The following is a 14406-nucleotide window of genomic DNA, read 5'->3' as shown; positions in this document are numbered from 1 at the left end:
CTCAGAATCACTGAAAAGTCAAAAAGGAAGTTAGATTTCGTCCAAGGTATACTGTGGGTGGGAACCTTTTGGAAAAATTAGGCATTTAGAAAACCTGCCTGGGACTTCCCTGGCGGTCCAGTGGTTAAGACTCCACGCTTCCATTGCGCGGGGCACGGGTTCAATCCCTGATCCGGGAACTAAAATCCTGCATGCCGTGGGGTGCAGCCAAAGAAAAAGAAAACCTGCCTGGAGTGTTGGGATGAGAGAGCTGAGTCTATTTATAGATCCTATTGTCAGCTTTATTTAGTTTCTTTTCTTTTTAAAATTTATTACTTTGCAAAAGCAGCATTTGCTTGTAACAAGTGAAAGTATACAAGGATGAACAAAGAAAAAAAGAATTCATCCCCCACCCATGTTCACAGATGTGAATTCTTCCACACCTTTTCCTGTATTCAGAAAAGTATGTTTAAGAATGTAAGGTTTGTCGGGTTTTTTTGCTTTTTAACTAGGATCATACTCAATATATTATTCTGAAGCTTGCTTTTTCTCCTTAATATATCATGGATATTTCTCCAGGTCAAGAAATCAGCTCTAACTCTTGTTTCCAAAAAATGAATTAAAATTTTCAATATACCATAATTTATTCAACCATTTCCCTGCAGATGGATATTCAGGATGTTCCTCCCCACACACTTTTTTTTTGCCACTACAAACAGTGACGCAACACATATCTTTGTATGTATAACTTTAGGTGCTTGTGCTTTTGTGTCTAAAATATTCTTAAAACCTGTGGTTTGGTTTTGGGCAGATTTCTTAGTTTCTGGATATCTTCTCTGATAGAATTAGTTAAGGTCAGTTGAATTCCAGTTAATTGGCTTCTTCTGGGTATTAAGTTGGGCATTAGATAGCAGAATCAATTATTTTAGAAATGGATCTGAATGAATTCTAGTGACCATAGGTGTTTTTCATAGGTCCTAGGATTCCTAAGGTTTCACCTTGAACAGGCCAATGGATGGGCTTCATGGGGGTCCAGGAATCATTTGATATTGATTGCAAAACTGTGTACATTTTCTGGCTTTCATCAGATTTTCAACAGGGCTGTTGCCTCAAGGAAGGCTGACATCAACCTACGAGAGATGACTAATACCACACGTAGCAGACTGGATTCAGAATAATCTGAATAGGTGGTGGTAATGTTCTAAAACCAGCAAGATGAAGTAGCCTCAGGATGAACCATCTGCAGGAGTTGAGGACTGCCCCACATGCACCTGAGACAAAAACAAGCCATGAGTTTATTTGGCCACAGGCTTCTGTGAGCCCCTCTGTGATGCAGCTGCTGAAAATAGATGTTAGAGCACACCTGGTGAATGTGTTTACTCCTGTGACCCATGCTTAGGTGAGACATTAGCAAGGGAGGGAGACCGGTGGTGGGCTGAGAAGTGCAGTCACGGGAGGAAGCACCGGAGGAGGAGTTGGGTGGTCGGAGCAGAAGGAGAGGGTGTTGAAGAGCGACGTGCATTGGGGACAGGCAGGACCGGAAGGTGGTGTGGAGAGCTGGTGCGTGTGGACGCACAAGTGCGCAGTAAATATGTGAAGGCGTGGACATCACAAGGCAAAGGATCGTGACCTGCTGTCAGCTCTGGGGAGAGTTCTCCAGTGATGGGGTGGGTGCCCTGGAGAGTCATGACTTCAAGCCTATGATGGGGGACCAGGACAGGGGCTGTAGAAGGAATTCCTGCTCTAAGTGAAAGGTTGTACCATAGGACTTCAAAACCCTTTTAATTGGATTGTCATGTTTCTTCTCCCAGGTGCTTGAATTCCAAAACAGGAGAAAATTCTAGGATAATATTGTAGGCTCTTTTAAAGTACTTTTATAGAGGGGATGGTTTTAACTCAAAGGCTACATGATTGCCAGTACAGGTGTTTCAAAGGTGCTGAAATGTTGAAATATAACAGGTTTTTATCTGAAACTTGCGGCACATAAGTTATTCCACTGTTAAACCTGAAGTAACTAGTCTAGGCCTGTAGTGTGTGGTTTAAGACTTTATTTTTGTTTCTTTAGAGAGGAGAAAAGCCACATTCTTTTCATGCTGCAAAAAGAGAGTAAAAAAGGAAATTTCACCACTTCCTGGCTTCATTGTGGCCTCCGGAAACATAGGACACTATCTTCATTAGACTAATTGTTCTGAATCCTGACTCAGATGATAATAACACTGCCTGGAATTTGTATCTTGCTTGTTGTCTGCACAGGCCTGCACCCAAGTCTGCATACTGCCCTGTGAAGATGTAGCTCTGATATTTCACTTGGGTGAGACACGGATATCTCTTATTGCCCCTCAGTAATTGAAACAATATAAAAATCCTTTCAGTTGTGGAAATGGATAAATACTGTCAAGTTTTTTTTTTTGTTTGTTTGTTTGTTTTAATTATAAAGCTTTAAAAAAACAAAAAATAAAAAACCCTGTATCTCACACTAGTGGTCTTAGAACAGCTTGGGGGCTGCTGCCACTTCCGACCATGGGTTCCATTCCTTTTTATGGCGCCAGAGAGATTTAGGTTAGGGCTTAAGGAGATGGGCTCCACCACTTGCTGGCTCTGGGACCTGATCTCCCAAGTCTGTTTCCTTGTAGAGGGAAGGTAACGATATAGCACTTACACCCCGAGAGAAGCACTTAGCACGGTGCCCAGCTCATGGAGAGGACTCCCTAAACATTCTACTGCTATGTCTTCTGCTGTCCCCTCTTGAGCTCCTTTCTATTTTTTTCCTGATGTAGCAGATAGTGCCACTGATACGTCTTGTACTATCTGGAACACAGCCTGTCTAAAACTAATTTGTGTGTTCCCTCCCCTCCCCCTTCCTCCTCTCATCCTAAATCTACTTCTGCTCTGTCCTGTCTCCTCTCCACCCTCCAGAGGTGCCGGGGAGAGGTTAGCACCGCAGGCTCTGGAGGATTGAATTCCTGCTCCACCACTTAATGCCGCATGACCTTGGACAAGCGCCTTAATGTCTCTAAATGTCAGTTTCTTCAGTGAAGAACCTGATTGCAATCTGTCTTCTAGAATTGGGAAGATTCCCTGAGAGGAGTACACGTTAAGTGCTTAGTGTTGTTCCTGACACTTAAGTAAGTGCACAAATACGTGTTTATCACTAACAATTCTAAAGCTAGAAGTGGTGGTGTCAGCCTGAATCCCTCTTCCTTCCCCTAACCTGGGAGTCATCAATGCTATTGATTCTACCTCAAAAGTCTCTCTCTTCTCTTTCTATTCACTGCTTTTAGGTCAGGGTTTCTTCACTTGAGTCCACTGCTCAAAGAGGTTCATAATCCCCTGAAATTATGTGTTTATTTTTTGATATAGGTGCATTTTTCTTGAGGAGAAGGCATATAACCTTTATCATTGACTTTCATACAGGTCAGTGACCCAGGAAAGGTTACTACTAACTACTGGCTTAGACTCTTAACTCTCGACTGTATTCGGTAACCTGTCATTGACATTCCTCCCCTGGTCTGTGTGCCTCTGATCTACTCTTCACACTGTTGCCCAGTTATTATTTTTTTTTTTTTTTTAGTGTTCTTACACCCCCATCCTGTGCATACAGTTGTGTTGACTCCCTGTTGCCTGTAGTGGCTGTTCTCACCCCAGCCACATAACAGAGTCACATGGGAAGACTTAAAAAACACCAATGCCCAGTCCCCATCCTGGACCAATTAATTGATACTAACAAATACCAGACATCAGTATTTTGTTTTAAATCTTCCCAGGAGATTTTAATGTGTAGCCAGAGTTGAGAGCCTCAGGGCTACAGGACAGTGGACCACCGAGTTAGCATGGGACATTAGGGACCTCAGCAGTCAACTTTTTCAGCCTAATCTTCTGCCTCTTCCCCCATTCACATCCTGTCACTTACACTCCGGGCACATAGTTTTTGCTATTCTCAGAACATGCTCCGAGCTTTTGCCTGGACTGATTGCTCTGCCTCAAATGCCTTTCGCTCTTTCTCTGCCTGGTTATTTCCGTCGCAGACCCTCCCCAAGTCCCAAAGACAGTTGCAACCCTCCTTTTGTGCAAACTTCTGTTATAGGCATTACACTGTATTACAATTATTTGTGTCCGTCTTCTATACCACACCAAACTCCTAGAAGGTAAGATCCTTATTTATTTCACCTTTCTCATGCTTGGCACCAGCTTAACAAGTTCCCTGAAAGTCTGATGAATAAGTAAATGAGAGGGGAAAGCAGCCTACTCTGGGGAATCAGAAAGTCCACGGGGTTGGAGAGTGTAAGTAAATGTGCTGTGCCAGATGTGGTGAGGAAGGCTCGGCAGAAGTTCATCCTCTACTGTTGCTTTTTTGTACTTTTATAAAAAGGAAAGATCAAAGTATATGAATTTCTCATCTGGGACTAGGAAAGTCGAGACCAGCTTTGACAATAGCTCCAAACATTGTTGAGCGTAAAGTCATGTCATATTTGGCTCCTGAGATGGTACAGAGGTTTCTGAATGAGAGATGAAGAATCAGCCACTCCGATGATGGCAGCTGTTTATTGTGCCTAGTGGATTATCCTAACTTAGTTACTGATTTAAAGATACCCTTATATGGACGGTTCTCCAGACATTATATGTTTCTAATTTTAAAGATTTATTGATTGATTGATTGATTGATTGCTATGTTGGGTCTTCGTTTCTGTGCTAGGGCTTTCTCTAGTTGCGGCAAACGGGGGCCACTCTTCATCGGGGTGTGCGGGCCTCTCACTATCGTGGCCTCTCTTGCTGCGGAGCGCAGGCTCCAGACGCGCAGGCTCAGTAGTTGTGGCTCACGGGCCTAGTTGCGGCATGTGGGATCTTCCCAGACCAGGGCTCGAACCCGTGTCCCCTGCACTAGCAGGCAGACTCTCAACCACTGCGCCACCAGGGAAGCCCCTATATGTTTCTAATTTTGATCTCATCTCTGACCCTTAAGTTTTAGCTGCCGTCTTCTCTTGGCTGTTGTGAATACTTTTTTTCTCAGTGTGTCTCAGAATTGTCCAACACATTCTGAAGAATCATAACTTAAATGTGATTGATTCCTCCTTTTCTTCAGTGCCCAGGATTAAATTTTGAAAGAAATTACTTTAGTGAATGACCTCAGAGAGATTCTTTTGGATATTGTTCGGGGTTTTATCTTAATTATTTTTCCTGTACACTGGCCTACCACTACACTCTTAGGAGAAGATATGGCTTATTTAACACTTTTACACAAAGAACAGTAAGTACTAGTCCGACATCAGGATTTGCATGTTTTTCTGATAGGCTGTGTATGAACAACTAGAATACCCTTTGTCTAACTGGCTGTTTATTATCCTATAATCCAATATCATATCTTAGAGTTGAATAATAACAAGAATTTTCTTATTCAAAATCAAAGTGTTAGTTGGAATTTATTAATATGCTACTCTTTTACGTGTTCATCATCTTATTTAAAAAGAGGGTTTTTTTTTTACTTTTTAAAATTGAAGTATAGTTGTACAATGTTTTATAAGTTACAGGTCTACAATATAGTGATTCACAATTTTTAAAGGTTATGCTTCATTTATAGTTATTATAAAATATTGGCTGTATTCCCCATGTTAAGCCTTGAAGAAATCTGGATTAATCAAGAACTCCTCCCTTCAATGTAGTTGACATGAAAGGATCTTAATTAGTGAAACTAAAAAGAATAATTTTTAGTTATTTTTTAGGAGCATTTTTTTAAAAACAGATTTGACTCAAAGAACTGGGAAACGCACCCTTTCCTGGCAATTAGTGAGACAGGACGAGAATGTCAAGAAAAAGAAGAAACCGAGTCTTACAATGTGAGCCCTAAGGTCTAAAATGGATAATCGTCTCCTGTTTCACAGTCTACAATCAACCCCAATACCCTGGTACTGTTTGTCCACGCTTCTTTTTGTGAACCAGGGTCTGTGTAAAGGAACTGGTCTCTGTGTTTCTGAGAATGGCCTCTTGGATTATTATAATGTCTGGGCTATTGCAGTTTTAAGAGCTGAGTTGTTAATCCTTCTGTTTTCTTGTTTATTGCTGATATTCTGAAAAATGAGCCCTCATTGGAGCACTTTTTTAAACGAAATATACAGTGCTTGAGAGATAGAATCATGTACATTTATCTCAAGAGACTAGGCTCTGTCCCCCTATTGAAACCAGCCACCTACCGGATTCTTGTAGCCAAGTGAAGTTAGAATCTCTTATGAATATCTCAGCTCTTCTAATTTGAGGTTGATTTTGAACTGCTTAGCCCCGAAGTGACCACTTCTCAGTGTGTCTGGTTGAGAACAGACCACATCCATTTACAACAAAACTGTTAAAAGTTAGAAAGCAAATCCTTGATTTCCCAACTGTCTTGGTAAACTGGTACCAAGTGTCGTGTTTTCCCACACACTTACGCATCTTACAAATGCTCGGCGACTTGAGAATGGAACACAGGAGCCATGAGAACTTATTTGAAATTATTATTAGTAAAACTGGCAGCCTTGGGCTGCTATTATGAGGGTTCTTTCAGCTTTACCCTGCAAGTTTCCTATAAAAACCCAGAGCCCCAAAGTAGATTCTCTACTATGTACAGGTGGTTCAAACAGGAATTTCCCTTCATCCTTATTTTACATAGGTAAAATAAATATTTTTTTAAAAATCCATGCCAAGTACTGTTCTGAGTGTTGTATGTCCATTGACTCATTTTTACAACAGTCTGTTAACTTGCCTATGGTTGCTAAGCTAGTAGGTAGTGAAGTTGGGATTCGAATGAACCCAGCAGCACGGCTGTATTAAAGAGCTCACCTACAGCCCTCTTTTAGTCCTTACCCTGAAAGAGATTGTAGGAGCTGTTGAAGTTGGCTTAATTGCTTGTGAAACAGCATGGCTGGAATAACAGAAATGAATACTGAGTGCTAATGTGCCAGAAGGTTTTGGAGGTTAATAGCTTGTTGCCTGATTCTTAATAGTTTTCCTATAATTGGATGGAGTCAACTGAGAAGTGGGCATTTACGACTAGCAGTTCAGCATAACTTGTTAATTCACATTCTGTTCACCAGTGTGGAATTGACAATACAGTTTGATCTGTGGTGGGTGAAATTTTTACTGCTGCATTATCTATGAAAAAGAGGTTTTGAAACAAATAGTGTAAGATTGCAGGAAGTTTTTACTTATTTCAACACAGCAGAATATTTTCAAGTACTTTTAGCAGTATTTTTTTTTAGTATAATCTGTATTTTTATCTTAAAAACAGAGGGAACTCAGTTTAATATTTGTTAATAGGTTCAAGTAATAAAACTGCATTTAAAAGTGTTTTCAGTTTGTATATATAACTACTTGAAGCCAAATTAGACTGGAATTAGTAAGATTTCATTAACCTACCTTTTGAATTATGTGGCTTTAAGTCTATTTTTTCCCCTGAAATCTCAAATTGCAGTACATTTAAGGTTTCTTGTTTTAGATTAGCTTGAATACTAATAAATTATAGAGGTTTCGATTGTACTTAATGAGCCTATGCTTATTTTTCCAATGAAGGTACATTTATTACATGAGACATTAGTACAGCTTTGTTTGAATCTGGCAGCTGTGCTGTGTCTGTCTAGCAGTTTAAACCTAGCATCTCATGTGCACAACCGTTGCCCCAAGAGAGAAGAGGAGGGACAGTCTCTGATCTTCTGAGTGGAGGCTAATGTTGAGGCACGGGAAAACATGGCTGACCCTTGTGTTCTAGTACAGTGCTCTGTGAACTTCAGATGAAGGAAAAAATTAAATATATCTAGCACCTACTACATACACGTTCTGCCCTTGGTGATACAGCTATATCTGTATTTCTGTATTGATACACATCTGTCTATTGGTCTAGCTATCTAACTATCTATCTGTCTTGCTATGTATGCATAAACGTGAGTTTGTTTATTTAACAAAATATTTATATATTAAGCACCAGGTAGTGTTCTGCATGCTTTACAAATATAAACTCATTTAATCTTCATAATCACCCTATGAAATTTGTATATTGTTATGCCCATTTTAAAGATGATGAAACTGAGACACAGAAAGAGTAATTGCCCAGGGTCAAGAACTATTAAGTGATGAAACTAGAAGGAACCCGGGCAGTCTTGCTCTGTACTCCATACAATCATTGGACACTTTACAAGCATAAACTTGGAGAAATTAAGGAACTTTATTAGTGGTCTAAACAGCTATTAATTGATAGAGCTGAAATCCATTTCCCAGACATACATTCTACAGACATGCATCACAGCCTTCCTTTTTCTCCGTCTTTGCTCATGTTGTTGGTTCTGTATAATGTTCTTTACACTCCTTTTACTGTTGAAAGCTTGTCAGCAGGCAGAGGCTCAATTCACATGCCACTTTCTCCAAGATGCCTTTATTGACTAACCCAACTAGAAGCCTCTTCTTTGATTAGATTCCTATTGGAAAGGATTTTTACCCTTTGGGATGCTTACTGATTACCCTCTTATATGGTAGAAAGTTTATATATATACTGTCATGTCTCCTATCAGATTATAAGCCTCTTGAAGGTAGAACTGTCACTAACACCATTTTCTGCTATAGTCTTGGGCAGCCTGCTGTTGTTCAAATCTTACAAATGCTTGGGAGTTTCTTAGTGGCAGGAAGCAGTTGTTTAACAAGTGTTTGTTAGATGGATGACTATTAGGAATGTACGGTGAGGATAAATTTTCCCCAGAGACTTCTAAGATACTTAAAAAATTAACTCTGTTAAAATAAGTATTCAAACAACAGCAATAATAATGCTGCCTTTATTTTCATAGTCCTGATATAATTATGTTATAAATTATGCAGAATTAGCTGTTTATCAAAGGCTTAAAAAAGAACTGTCTTGAACTTGCTACTATGTGTATATATATTTTTAGCTTGCAAAAAATGCTGAAGAAAAAGTGGTTTATTCTTTGAGTCAGATTTCTCTGCTCATGTGTGTGTAAATGGTACTCTTAATCCATTTCTGAAGTATTAAGACAGACTGAAAGGCTATGAACTCTGCCCATGTAATCACTCTGAAGGCCAGGATGGAGAAGTCATTACTTTAGCACAGAGAGTTGTAGCATCGAAGGCCACTTATATTTGTTTCCAATTATAGGATGAAATAAATAGAGCACTTACATTTTAGCAATTTTATCATCAGATCATACCACTATTTCATTTTAGTTTGATTAACGTGATAGTGGAGATGACAAAGTAAATGTAGTAATCAGAATTGTGGATTTTTTTAAAGCTAGAATTGTGAATTTTTAAGAGTAAGATAAATGTAGATTAGTCTTAAAGGATTTCGTTTGGAAGTAAAGGGATGGACTATTACAGACCTTTTGAAGATTGTATATTTGTGAGCTTTTGCTATATAACAAGCCACCTAATTCTAGCAGCTGGGAAAAGGAAACCTTCTGTCTCACAGTTCGGGAGGTCACCCGGGTGGCTCTTCTGGTGGGAGCTAGCCCGGCTGGTCTTTGCAGTTAGCTGGTGGCTTGGCTGGGGCCGCATGGCCTGCGATGGCCTTCTGGCCCGTCGGGGTGCCCGGGGTGGGGCTTCAGTGGCAGAGGGCAAGTCTGTGCTCCACGTGGTCTCATCCTCAGAAGGCTAGCCGGGAGTCTCCAGGTGGTGGTCTCAGGGCTCCGAAGTGCAGCAGGACGGGGCAGGCTCCCCGGGCCCGCACTTAAGTGTTTGGGTGACGTCTGCAGGCCAAGAGCAGGGTCAGTGTGGGCAGGGGCTCCCCCAGGGTGTGGATACAGGGAGGCAGGAACAGATAGGGGGCTATTACTGCACCACCTACCAGATATGAAATGTGTGCATACTGTTGGTCAGGGTCCCTAAATTCTGATCCAGCCTTAGGCTTGCAGCCTGAGCTGCTCTAATAGAGGAGAACTGGGCAGGCTGTCCAGGCTACAGGGTTTTCAGAGACAGTTTGCAGACCCTGGCTTCCCCGAAATACTTAACAATTGTTTGAAGCCCCTTTCAACTTTGTCTTTTTTGAAGCTTTGAAGTATGAAAGTAGGGAGGCTTTCATCCTTACTGAGTGACATCCCAAACCGATCTTCAGCGAGGACTGCACTGAAGGTGGAAAGGGTGCGACCCTAAAGGCGCAGTGGTTTATTGAGAGCGCGTGCGTGGCCGTGCCTGACCGGGTGCCTGGCCGGCCCGGAGTCCTTACGCTGCCCCTTGATGTCGCACCATCGCCCTTGTTTTATGGGTGGCGAGGAAGCAGACTCACAGGCCCACTGAGCTGCCTGGGGTCATACAGCTGGGGGGTGGGGCTGCCTTTTGAACCAGGTCTTACTGATTCCCCAGCTATGGTCCAAAGAAGACTTTCTCCCCAGTGGGCTGGGGATGTTTTTTCAGCACGAAGCCTTTGAATACTTTATTTCATCCTCCGAAAAACTGGGGACCGTGGTGAGATGTGAATTTTTTCCCCTTCTTACTTTTTCCCTGCCCTGTACCTTCACTAGTTAGGCCAAATAACCAGGTGTAATTTGAAGATGATAAATAACTCAGAGGGGAAACTTTACTGCTGGTTCCAGATGTCATTTTTAAATATTTTGGAATAATCTATCTATGACTCTTCTAGATTCCAAAATAAAATTCAGAATCCTGAAATATTCTAGGACATATATTTAAAATTTCAGTGGGGGTGGATAAATTAGGAATTTGGGAGTAACATGCACACACTGCAATATATAAAGTAGATAAACAACAAGGACCTACTGTAGAGCACAGGGAAGTCTACTCAATATTTTGTAAAAACCTATATGGGAAAAGAATCTGAAAAAGAAATATCTATATGTATATAACTGAATCACTTTGCGGTACACTTGAAACTAACACAAAATTGAAAGTCAACTATACTTCAATAAAAAATTTTCATTAGAAATAACCTTGATTTAAAAATGAAGCTGCCCCCCTCCCTGTGCTCCCACGGCCCACGGCACATAACTGCATCGCCCTATTTACCAGAACCATGTATTTGCCAGGTTGGGGCTGGGGGGTCCGTCCCTCTCACTCAGCCGTGAGCTCCTTGACATGGAGACCTTGTCTTTCCTTTCTGTATCCTCAGCAGCACGTCCCGGAACGGCAACATTCCAGTATTCCGGGAACAGTATTTGTTACAGGATTCTATAACTCGATTCCATGCCCAGGGAGAAACGCTTTTCTTCTTTTCATCTCTCCTCCTTTTGGTCTGTTTGTCCTCCTTTTAGTCCTTTCTCTTTTCTGAGTCATTTTCTTCCTGTTTGTCTGAGTTCCTCAGCTTTCCATTTCTCCCACCCTCTCACTGGCGATCTTTATATTCATTACATGTTGAAATGACAGCATCTTGGATGTATTGAGTTAAGTAAAAATATTATTAAAATTACTTTCACCTGTTTATTTTTACTTTTTTAATGTGACTAGAAAATTTTAAATTATAGAGGTAGCTGCTCCGGAGAGTCGTTATCCAGGCCAGTCCAGGAACGTGAGTTCGTCAGAACAGTTGTCTTTGTCTGGATTTCATGGGTCTGTCGGACTGAAGAGCCCCTAGGCACCGGCCCCCATGCACATAGCTCTGCCTCTGCCTCATCCCTGCCACCCACAGTTCATGACAGCGAACGGGAGGCTTTACCTTGCTTTAAAATGAGGCACAGAGATTTTTCTCTACCGTCACAGGTATGCCTGGAACAAGAGTACAGTTGACTCTCACATTCTTTTCACTAATGAAAAGGAAACAGCAGGGTGACTCGTACATTGGAGGATACACTATTTTCTTTGGAATGTTTTCGTTCTTGCATTTTGGAACAGGTGTGGCCTCTGTTGAAAGCAAGAGTGGGGTCATACTCAGCATATTTGACACGTGAGGAACTGGAAAACTGCTCGGCGTCCCCTGCCTTCAGTGTAAGGGGTGTGGGTCCATCATCTTGGCCCTCTCCGATGCCAGATCCTATGCGTAAGTATTTATGGTGTATTGGCTTTTTTCTTTTATTCAATTTAGGCTAGAAATAATGTTTTGGCTTAGAAACTCTTTGACTGAACTATGACATAATAGGATAAGGATAATTGTGTCAAAAATAGCCTCTTGATGTCCTCCTTTGGCATGAAGAATTCCAGAGTCAGTTCGCTGTGGATCACTGAGAACTGACCATGTTAATCAGAGGTCAGCCATCTTCGATAAGTTCTTTCCTTTGGGCGCAGAGTGGGGGGCCCACTCCAGCGACTGGGGTTGGGATGGTGAGTGCCGGGCAGCTACCATCTCACGGGGGTGAGCTCGTGCTGGCTGTGGCCGCCGAAGGCTGGGCCTGGGGGTGGACGCCCAGACTGACAGCCAGCAGTTTTTGTAAACAGCCGGGAGGGGGATTGTGCTGGTGGCTGCCAGCTCAGGCCAGTGAAAACCAACCCGTTCGCCGCTTTGGGTGGCGTGCCACAGGTGGCCAGTGCTTCATAAGGACACAGCCAGGCCTTAGGGGTCCATGTCACCTGCCTGTACCAGGGAGTTGGGGTGTGAGCCTCAGAGCTCAGACCTGGGATTTGGGAGCTGAGCAGAATAAATCTCTTGAAATCTAAACTGACATACGACATTTTAAAATTGGGAAAACAAACAGCTCTGAAAAGATTTGTAGGATTATAGCTGAATAGTTAACATGGAAGACATGTCATAGAGAGGTTAGGAGCAGGGGTGGAATAATCCCGTGTTGATTCAGTGAGAAGCGTTGGACAAGGCATTGAATTTCCCTGTTTACCCATCTGTTTAAAAAACAAAATGGGAAAATGACATCTCCCAGAGATGTTTGGAGATTTGATTGATGTTCGTAGTGTGCCTGGATAGCTCTCATAAAGTGTCCAGTAAGAGCAAAATATGTCATAAGAACTTAAATATCTACACAAACTAGTCTGAACCATCTTGAGTAGATAAGCAGTTCTGTGTCTTTGATCCAAGTTGTACTTATTAAGGCAATTTGTGTTTTTCAAAGAAAGTTCCGTGTTACTTCTAATTTTCTTTTGAATATCAGCTATGTACTTGGGGTCTTTAACTGTCAACTTGAGCTTCAACACGATTGATAGATGGTCTGTCACCTATAAAGGACAACTTACCAGTTCCAGACAGCCAGGCAAGGCAGTTAAATACACTTCAACATGCTTCTTGCTAAGGACGATGCCTTTTGCAAATATTTGAGATATTTGTTCTCCGCTGTAATATATTAGTGAACCTGCATCCTCATAGCGACTCCTTGGGAGGTGCAGAAGACAAAGCCAGAAAGCAAACGAAATTCGTTCATTATATATCAAGAAAAGAGCTTTCATTTACCTCTCTTTGTTAGTAGACTTACTGGTATGTGTCTTTGATGCTTGTTTAATTTCACGTAGTACCACGTCTAATCATGCTGTGTAAATAATCTGACAGAATATCCCTTGACTTGGTTTTTCCTTATGAAGAGCATACAGCATTGCCACCTTGTTGCCAAAGTTTTGTCTGATTTGAAAGTGCTTAAAAATCAAGTGAACGCCTGCTGTGAAAAAGAGCTTACTCTCTCTCCCTCTGTCAGTACTTGCGAAAACAGGAAAACAGCGTAAAAGGAGATAGCACCATGGGACTGAACTCAATAATTAGCATAATCATGATGCTCCGTATTGTTCCCCAGGGCACGCCCCTTGGCCAGATCTCCCATTAAGAGGACACCAATGTTGTCCCAGCGAATAAATCCCCGCACGCATGATGCAGATCAGCGAGTTCCTGCCCGCTGCGCCCGTGCAGTTAATTTTAGCCAGGGTTTGTTCTATGAGTTGTAAACCTGTTTACCCAAGTAGAAGTTAGCAAGCTGAAATGTGACTTCTCCGCCCCATGTGAGAGGCGTCTATTTTAGACTCAGGTTGTTGGTGATACGCAGAGAGCAGTCTGAAGAATTGCAGCCCCGATTTCCTTTGAAAGTACTTGTGAGTACTGGGTGAATCTTTCAGATTTCTCTTTGTTCTTTTCTCCTTAAATCTTCCTAATGTTGCTATCATAGTAATTTTTTATCTCTTGGGAAAACTGGGAGCTCTGGGGTGGGCACTTTAGAGGCTTCTAAGAATGGTGGTGAAAGGGCTTTCCTTAAATGTATCCTAATGCAAGAAACCTGCCTTACTCCATTTTCCCAAGAGAAAGTATGTGATTCTTACTATTTTTATCTTTGCAAAAGCAGTCTGTGGATTGTTACATACTTTATCTGCTCAAATATTTGATTAATGGAATGGTGTGTCATTGAACTTTATTTTTAACGGTAACCTAACTCTTAGAGGGGGAAAAAAAAGTGTTGAAAGTGGATTCCTGTTACACTTACTGTGAGCTACAAGTTTATGTGCAGAAATAATGGGAGTGTCAAATGTAATTTTGTAAACTGTGTAGATGGACAGTTTTTGTCAAAGGAGGATTTGGTGCTTAAATCC

General features: G+C 41.6%; 1 pseudogene; it reads left to right on the top strand.

Moving 5' to 3' along the window:
* The first annotated feature begins 13811 nt into the window (after positions 1-13811).
* Positions 13812-14406, top strand: part of LOC103004484 (thimet oligopeptidase-like) — a 42152-nt pseudogene continuing 41557 nt past the window's right edge.

The sequence above is a fragment of the Balaenoptera acutorostrata genome, chromosome 21 (assembly GCF_949987535.1).
Source record: "Balaenoptera acutorostrata chromosome 21, mBalAcu1.1, whole genome shotgun sequence".
Classification (NCBI taxonomy): Eukaryota; Metazoa; Chordata; class Mammalia; order Artiodactyla; family Balaenopteridae; genus Balaenoptera; species Balaenoptera acutorostrata.
Note: the sequence above shows the minus strand (reverse complement) of the source record. Positions and strands in the feature narration are given on the sequence as shown.